Raw genomic sequence first — 9,837 nt, forward strand, 5'->3', positions numbered from 1 at the left:
TTAAGGGCCCTGGCCAGGCCCATTTAGCTCCTAGGACAAATTGTGCTGAGTATTTAAGTGTGGAGGTACAAAGGACAGCCCCTGTTCTGTATGCAAGCACAGAGGGCGAGAGATGGACTTTCAACTGGGCAGGACTTTGTTTTAATCCAAGCACTGCTGCTTCCTAGAAGGATGATCGTGAGCAAATAATTGGATCCCTCTGAGCCGTCCTCTCTACACCACCAAAATGGAGTTTCCTAATTTTTTTTTTGTGTGTGTGTGGTACGCGGGCCTCTCACTGTTGTGGTCTCTCCCGTTGTGGAGCACAGGCTCCAGATGCGCAGGTCCAGCAGCCATGGCTCATGGGCCCAGCTGCTCCGTGGCATGTGGGATCCTCCCGGACTGGGGCACGAACCCGCGTCCCCTGCATCGGCAGGCGGACTCCCAACCACTGCGCCACCAGGGAAGCCCTGGAGTTTCCTAATTTTGAGCACCTGAGGAAACCACAGGCAAAGTGCCAAAGCTACACCTGACACAGAGTGGAGGCGGGGGTGCGGGAGGGAGCTGCCACGTGGTGGCTGTGACTAGACCACAGTCTCCTGATGGAGAACTTGAAGATTCAAGCACTTCTCCAAGTGTGAGCCTCACACTCATTTCTGAAAACGTGTTTTGGGAAGATTCAACAGGCGTCACCAATAGTTTGCGAGGAATCTTCACATAAAGCCATCTCAGGAAAACGGCAGCAGGGCCACGTAGGTAAGACCAGTTGAGGCAGCCCTGGGCTCAGCCTTGCACAAGGCTTGGTTCCTCAAGGCACGTGATGGCAACTCTCATGACCTCCGTTTTGTTTGTTTTCAGTCTAACGCCGAGTTGTCTGTGTACTCAGAACTAAGTGGCTGGTACTAGGAACCACGGCCCTCAGGATTTTAGCCACCCTCTTCCTGGTGAGTCCCCAAGCACATTTCCCAGGATTTTAATGGGAAAACGTCCCTGATGAGCTCCATTTGGGAATCTCCAAGTTAAACAGTCTATTCATTCAACACATTTTTATTGAGCACCTACTATGGGTCACATGCTAGGGATAATCTGCAAACAAATGGATCAAGTCCCTGCTGACACAGAGGGCACATCTTGGGTGGAGGGGGGACATAAAATAAACCAATAAATAAAAATAGGATGCAATGTCAGAAAATGAGAAGTGCTGTGAAGACAAATGAGGCAGGGTAAAGGACAGATGAGAAGGGATCACAGATCTGGGTGATCAGGAAAAGTCTCGAGGGAAATCACATTGCAGAAAAGTGACGAGTGAGCCACATGGATACCTGGGTGCAGAGAATTCCAGAAAATGTCTCAAATGTTTGTGCACATTATGAATCTCCAAACAGATGCTGTATGACGTCACATTTCCCAAACCCATTTGGCCACAAAACTCTTTTTCCCCACAGAGCATCTTCCAGGGTCAGCTTTCACAGAACACCCTGCAGGGAATGGTGATGGAGCCAAATGTGATATTCTGCAGGGGGAGAAAGGGGCCCAGAGCAGACAAGGGTTGCCCATAGTCCTACAGCTCATTGATGAAGTCGTCCATCAGCTTTCTCGCTAGGTGGCATTCAGATCGCAGATCACCAGTAAGGGCAAGCCACTAAGATGGCCCAGCAGCGCCTGGCAGTGGTGGCGGTGGGCAGCGGGGTAGAACCAAGTTCATGGGTGCAGGATGAGCCAGGCACAGGCGCCTGGAACCTCCAGCTCAGACCCCCCTGTGTCCACTCCCCGACAGGGAAGCGTGTGCCTCTGATGGGAAGCCTGTACCCCCTCATGACAGCCTCATGGCAGAGGGGTGGATGCTTTCCAAAGTTCTTGCCACCTGTGTGGGTGGTGGTTCTCAAGGCACCGTCAGACCATTCAGAAGCACCTTTCATGCTGAGCCGACAGGAGAAAGCCATTCCCCGGTGTCTTTGTAGCAATGCAGCTGGCCTAGGAAGCGATGTCCCAGAGTGCCTGAAGATGGGATGGTACGTGACAGCGAGCCACAGCACATCAGGCTCAGATCCTCCAATAACTGAAGGAGAGTAGTGGTCAGGAAACCTGCTCTCCTTGGACATTGCGAAGCAAGCTGACCCAGAGAGGGAGGGAAAGATAGGGAAATACGAGCACACAATACACAGATGCAAATTTCTCCAGAAAAGCCACTAGAGAGAACATGTATACACGTGCACCAGACACCTTTAAAACGTAGCCCTGGCAACAGGAGTTTCCTTGGGACCAACCCGCCTGACTGCCATGTGTCTCATCAGACCCCTGGAACTCTGCACTTTCCAGGAAGGCAGTTAGGTGGATGACATGCTGATACAAGCCGACCAGCTCCCAGATGCAACATGTGAGCAAACGTTCTCAGCTTGCAGTGACACTGTTAAGGATTCAAGCCAACGCCAGAACTGAATGTTCTCACCTCAGATCAGTGGTTCTCAACCAGGATTGGGTTTGCCCCCCAGTGGACATTTGGCAAAGTCACAGTGGCCGGAGGGGGAGCTGCTGCTGGCATCTAGGAGAGCAGGGATTCTGCTAAACACCCACCAATGCATAGGACAGTCCCCACAACAAAGAACTGTTCTACCCCACAGTCAATGGGGCCCAGTTTGAAAAACGCTGCCCTGATCAGAGGAAAATCCATTCTCTTGGGCAGTGAGGATTCCCAGCAGAGAGCCTGGCCACCCGGTGTCAGTTCCATAAGAAAGAAGCAGGAAACAATCATCCTTGGAGACCAGTCTGAGTGTGGTACTTACCATTTTCCTTTAAAGAAACAGTCTTTTTAAAGACTGTTTTCCTATCCCTCCCCAGTCCAGAACTATAAATCAAATTCTCCATGGCATGATATAAACAGACTTCTCTTCCCTTTCTCCTTTTCTCTATCTCCAGTCCCAACTCTGTGCATTAAAACCTGGAATTTAATTGTAATATAAAAAATGTGGGAAAGAAAAGAGTCAGTAGTAGTTAGAAACTCAAATTGATTTGGAGAAATTTTAGATTATTTAAAAGCATACTTGGAACTAATGGAGGGTGAATAACCACAACAAAACCAACTAGAATACAATTTGGAAGCAAAAGTTATGGCAAAAAGCCTTCTGGGCTATAGGTCTTCCTTATCAGAAAAAAGAACCAATGTCAAACAATACAGCATGCATCTCAGAGATCACCTAGGCTCAATACTGTATAACATTGGAGAGGTGCATGGGAACTTTAAATGCAAGAAAATGTCCTTAGTGTTTATCATCAAGATGACTTATTTCAGAAAGCATCCTTGATGATATGTCCAGTCAAGAAAAATCATCAGCATCTACTTGAACAAAACACAAAAGAGAGAAAAATCATATAATAATGGGATAGCAAGCTTTTTCCTTCACTTTTTGGGTAAAACTTGACAAGCTGTGAATATATGTGTTGGTAAGAGAAATTGTGTGAATACTTGATATAAACAAGTGAATAAATGTACCTGCCTGGGCTTCCCTGGTGGCACAGTGGTTAAGAATCCGCCTGCCAATGCAGGGGGCATGGGTTCGAGCCCTGGTCTGGGAAGATCTCACATGCCGCGGAGCAACTAAGCCCATGTGCGACAACTACCGAGCTTGTGCTCTAGAGTGCGTGAGCCACAACTACTGAGCCCGCGTGCCACAACTACTGAAGCCCATGTGCCTAGAGCCCGTGCTTCGCAACAAGAGAAGCCACTGCAATGAGAAGCCCATGCACCACAACGAAGAGTAGCCCCCGCCCGCCGCAACTAGAGAAAGCCAGTGCGCAGCAAAAAAGACCCAATGCAGCCAAAAATAAAAATAAATGTACCTGCCTTATCTAAATGCTGCCTCTTTCAAAGCTGAACAACAACCACAAAAAAGATAAAAGCTGCATTTTTTTGTTTCTGACAAATTAGTTGTCTGTTTTAAAAATCAGATTCAACGTATGAGCCCACAAATTGACTTTTTGATTAGGAAAGGACACACCATTCTAGCAGTTGCCAATGATAAATTCATTTTAGCACCAAGTGGGTTCTTTTAAATCAGCACAAAAGCATGAGAGAGAAAGATTCAGGAATACACATCTCACAGGAGATGCTGTGAGCAGAAGAGAGCACTAATTTGAAAGGTAATGCTAAGTTTATTGAAAATATCCACTCAATCAATTAAAATGGCAAAGTGGAATTGGGACCAAAAATATCTAACTGCTATTTACGATAAAAGTTGATTTTGATGTTTATTTCCCGAGTCTAAAAAAAAAAAAATTAAGACCTAAGATTTTTCCATTGACCTGAAAGCAGTAAAAATTGTCCATTAACCTTCCCTCAAGCCAATAATAGAAAGGTCTCAAGGGGTAGAATAGGAGCCAGAAATAAGATTGAAGGGGAAACAGTAAGGAGATGCACATCAAATGACTAAATTCTATGGGTAGGTTAAAAACAGACGATCTCATTGTCCTACGTCATGTATAGCTGAATTCTCAGATGTGTACATTTTTATATGTACTTCCTTTCACTGAAACATATAAGTAAGAGGAATATGATTTTATCTCTATGGATTTCTTCGAGTCAGGGTTTCTCAGCTTTGGCACTAATGATATTTGGTGCCGGAGGGCATTTATGTGAGGGGGGCCGTCCTGTGCACTGTGGGATGTTTAGCAGCATCCCTGGCCTCTACCTACTGGACACCAGTAGCTCCCCCCTGGTGTGACAATCAAACATGTGTCTAGACATTGTCAAAAGTCCCCTGGGAGGCAAAATATCCCTAACTGAGAGGTACAGCTTTAAGTCTACTGGGGGAAAATGCAGTATGGAGAAGTAGACTAAAAACAGTATCAGCAGGGTGGCAATTTTCATGTTTCTGAAAGGAAGGTGTTGGTAACTGCATTCAGTCACAGGACTGGAAGAATCCAATGACTAAACCATAATGTTCTATGTAATGAAAATGCTACAAAAGGGAGAGTTTTGGACAGGAATGGTGCTAGAGCTCATTTTGTCCAACTTCCTTGTACAGCGAAGGAAAACGGAGAGGCAGAGTTGTTTGTCTAAAGACCACACCAATGCAATACAAACATAGGTGGTTACAAGTAAATCCTGCGTAGTTTCCACCTGGAAAAACAAAAACACGGGAGCCAACCTGCATGAACCCCTGAGGTGGCATAGTACGAGCCTCAAACCACATAATGAGTTCAGTGGATTAAAACACATCTACACTGTTTAAATCAAAGACTCCTAATGATATTTTTTAAAACTCACTGGTCACTTTGGCAGTTGCTTCTTTGAATAATGACACATAGGAGGAAAGAACCAATCTCTTATTCTGCCTTCCCTAAACCAACTGTAGTTTATGATAAACAAATAAACAAATGGTTGATTAAGGATTCTAGCTAATAATTACCAAAGGAATAACAATCAGAAAAAAATCACAACTCTGTGACCCCACAAGAAATACGGATCCAGGGAATGATCCTCAAAGGATGCTAAAACTATTAGGTAAAAAGTTGCTGGATGAGCTCCAGTGCCCATTTACAAATGAATGGATAAAACAAGGTATATACACACAAGGAAATATTATTCAACCTTAAAAAGGAAGGAAATTCTGACACATGCTACAACATGGATGAACCTTGAGGATATTATGCTAAGTGAAAGAAGCCGGTCACTAAAAAGACAAATACCATATGATTCCACTTATATGAGGTCCCTAGCGTAGCCAGATTCATAGAGTAGAAAATAGATGGGTGGTTGCCAGGGGCTGGGGTAAGGGGAAAATGGAGAGTAGTTGTTTAAGGGGTACACAGTTTCGGTTTTACATGATGAAAAGTTTTTGGAGGTTGGTTAAGCAACAATGTGAATATCCTTAACGTTAGTGAACTGTATATTTTTAAATGGTTCAGATGGTAAATGTTATGTTATGTATATTTTACCATAATGAAAAATTAAAAATGTGAATTATTGGGGGAAAAAAAGCCGTTGGGGACTTTGTAATGGATGGCTCAGTCTGTTAGCACTGGACCTACCATTCAATCTCAATATCGTTAAAAACAGGATGACCAGACATTATGTGCTCACTGTGTGATGCAGAATGGATCACACAGTACCGCCTAGGAAGGCGTCTGGACAACAAAAAGACTTTGATCTCCTCAGTCCTCTAGATCTAACTATTAGTTTACAGGAAACATGGGGAAAAGAGGAACAAGTTAACTGAAACCAAGAAGAAGTGATCAGCCAAATCCGGGATGTGAATGTTCTACAGGACAAAAGACCCAGTTTCTACAACAAATCAGTGGCTGGGGGATAAAAAAGGTCAGGGGAGGGGAGTTGCTGTTACAGAATTAAAGACATTTCAGAGACATAACAACCAAGTGTAATGTGTGGACATTGTCTGGATCCTGATTCTAACAAACCAACAGTAAAAAAGATATCTCTGAGAGAATCAAGGAAATGTGAGCATGGACTGGATATTAGATGATATTCAGGAATGATTATAAGTATTTTTAGCTGTGATAATGTCCAGGCGGGGATAATGTAAAGGAAAAAAAAGTCCTTTCAGTTAGGATGTCTTTATGGGTGAAATGACACAACTTGCTTTAAATTAACCTAGAAAAAAACTCAAAAAGGAAGAAAAAAGAATGAAAGAACACTGGGAAAATGTTGAAGCTGGATGATGAATACATGGAGTTAATCGCAGGCTTCTCTAGTTTTGTGTGTGTTTCCAAAATCCCATAATAAAAAACAATTTTTATGTAGGCAATCTCAAAGGAACATACAGACACACAACACAAACAGAGTGAGCTACAGCCAAAGCATAAGCAAATGAGGAAGCCATTTGCGTTTAATAAGTGCAGGAAACGGGAGATTAAGCCTTGGGCCTTGCAAAGTGAGCTAACCAAGTCTAAGATGCCTGTATTAAGCTGGCACCCTCAAAGATGCTCCACACCCTGGCAAGAGGAGGGCTTAAAAATGTTTTTTTTCTGGTCTTTCAGAAAGAGGAGCCTATGAAAACCTGTAGTTTTCAATGTGGCTCTGGAGGGGAAAACTAATAATGACCACAATACTGATGATGATGATGATCACCCTGAAGGTTTGTAACCACGTGGGTCTGGGGCTCAAGTTTACACTCCATGTATTCAGTGGGAAAACTCCAAGTTGAGGAAATAAATGTCAGTGTTCAGAGGTTATTAGCATCCCAGGCATCCAGCTGAAACAAACAAAAAAGACTTCCGAGAGAAAAGCAGCCAGGAATCAGACCCCTCAGGATTCCCACAGATTAAGTTCAATCAAGAATGAGATCACAGTCAAATTACTAAACATGCAAGCAATAAGTCAGTATGAGCCAGAGTAAGCAGACACAACAAACAAGACATTGAGACACAACCCCCGCCCCCGCCACTCCTACCCAAAGACTTCAGATGTTGGAATTATCACATAACAGATTCGAAAATCACTATGTATTCAATATTTTTTTTAAAGAAGGCTTTTAAAATGAGCAAGGAATGAGACTATCAAAAATGGCCAGGCATTTGTCCTCAGGAGTTTGTGGGAGCCCAGGAGAGCTATTTGACCCCTGTACATTTGGCTCTTCCATTCTGGTGGGAAAAACAGATTTCTTTACAGAATCAAATTATGCTGGCAATAAATATTCAAGTGCTTCCAGGAGCCCGAGAGGAAATATGAGCAGTGCATTGGGCAGGCAGAACATAGGCTGTATCTAAAGAGGAAGCCTCTTCTCAGCCCCAGCAGACTGTTGATCTATAGACAAGAAGAGAGTCCAGGTATTGCCAGATATTCCCATTTTCCCAAAAAAAGGCATAAATCCAGATGTCAATGATCTGTACGTGTTGGCTACTGTGGTAGACATCTGGTTTTTGTCACCTAATAACAATTCACCTCTCTTCTAAAATATTATGGTGTTATGATCCCCCTTTGGGGACAACACCTTTCTCCTAGTCTCAGTCCAGTTTCTCAGAGATGGTGTTGATTCCACCTCTGGTTGCAGGGCTGGGCATGTTGGCTCAAGCTCAGCCAATCAGAGCAGTCTCCTGGGCCACAATAATTGGCTCAGGAATGGGCTTGTGACCCACGCAGAGAAAATGAGAAGCAGTGAGGCCATTGGGGGAAGCTTAGGAAAAAGACTCTTATCCTTCCCTATGGAATTCAAAGCTGAGAAGATGTAAGGGCTGGAGCTTCGGCCGCCTTTTTGTGACCATTATACAGAGATGCTGTCTAAGGTTGGATCCACATGGTTCAAAGAATCCCTGAGAGCTGGAGAGAGGCCAAGACCTCATGAAATCATCTGAGCCTGAACCCAGAGGTTCCCTCTAGACTTTTCATTTTTGGTAACCAGTGAATTTGCATTCATGCTGAAGACAATTTGAATAGGTTTCTCTGTCACTCTACAGAAAGAGGCCTATTCCTTCAGCAACTAATTAAAAGTCTTAACACACTGGGAAAGCCAGACAAACATATCTGAGGGCTGACCATGGACCTTCAGTTTGCGGTCTCAGCACCTGGCCACCCCTCTCCTTCTGTACTCCTGTCCCTAGCTTCTCTGATGACTCATCTTCTAGCCTCCATTCCCACTGCTCCTTCCTTGGACCATCCTCTTCTCTCCCTGCTCGATCTCCTGAAATCCTACTCACTCTTCAGAACTCAAGTCAAATGGTTCCTTTTTTCTTAGCGCTTTCCTGACAACCCCACCCTAAGCCCTATCCGAGGCAGAAGAAGATACCTCTCCCTCCATCCCCAGGCCCCTCTGACCCCCCCGATGAACCTCAGCCCTTCTGCTGAGGAGCCTAATTACCCAGCCACGTTCCTGTCTCCCCTGCTTCTTGACCGTGATCCAAATTCAGACCCAGATTAGACGGGATGATATTTGAGGCTTAAGTTTCAAAAAACAATCAGTTCTTAGGAGAAGTCAGAAAACATGGTGAAAGATGAGGATTTGGGTAAGGGATTCGAAAGAAAAGAACAGTTGTTCCGGGGAAAAGAGAGGGTCTATGTGGAGTGCAGTGAGGAAGGAGGAAACACTGGACATATTTAGACCAAATGAAATGATTCAGAGGAAACCTGAGAAGAAATGTCTAGAGAGGCATGAGGTTGATCTGACTGGAAAGGAATATAAAAAATGTGTGACGGGAATGACCCAAAACAACAACGACAAAATGCCCCAAACAGGTGCACTGTTCACATGAGAAAAGAATGCAGACAGCAGCAAGATGCTGAGAAACCTCCAGAAAACAAGAGAGAAGGTGACAAAGGATGAGGTCATCTCAAACCAGATAAACTGGGAGGCTTTCTATGGATTGAAAGGGGTTTTTCAAAAGCTAGGGCTCATGTTGGCTTGCCGCTGAGGGAAACTCAGGGCACCGAGGCCTTCTGGAATTTTCTGTTCAACAGACAGACACAGGGAGGGTCCCAGGAGGCCAGGCAGTGGCTAGATGTACCAAAAGAGCTACCATGGATCAAAGGTCAAAACAAGCAAGGTCTCAGTTTATGAGCCAACCCAGGCAAGCACTGTCTCGCTTTTTACTTCTAAGGACCATGGGACTTTGTCCACAGTTCCCATGCCACCTACCCTGGGACCAGTTCTTTCTTCATGTGATAAAATACCTAAGCCGGACAGTAGCCAATCACAGCAGCCTTTAACCTTTGTTGGGGACATACCTGGTTGAGGCTCTGAGCCCTCTTCCCAGAAAAATGCACACAGCCTCAGACACAACAAAGTTTCCTTCCCGTTTAAGCAGCTTATACCCGCCCTGGGGCCCATCTCTTGAACAATATTTCCTAAACTCATTCACTTAATCAAAAAAACATTTATTGAGTGCCAGCTCCCTGGTACCTGCCAGGCA

Source organism: Mesoplodon mirus, assembly GCF_964341445.2.
Source record: "Mesoplodon mirus genome assembly, chromosome: 3".
Lineage (NCBI taxonomy): Eukaryota > Metazoa > Chordata > Mammalia > Artiodactyla > Ziphiidae > Mesoplodon > Mesoplodon mirus.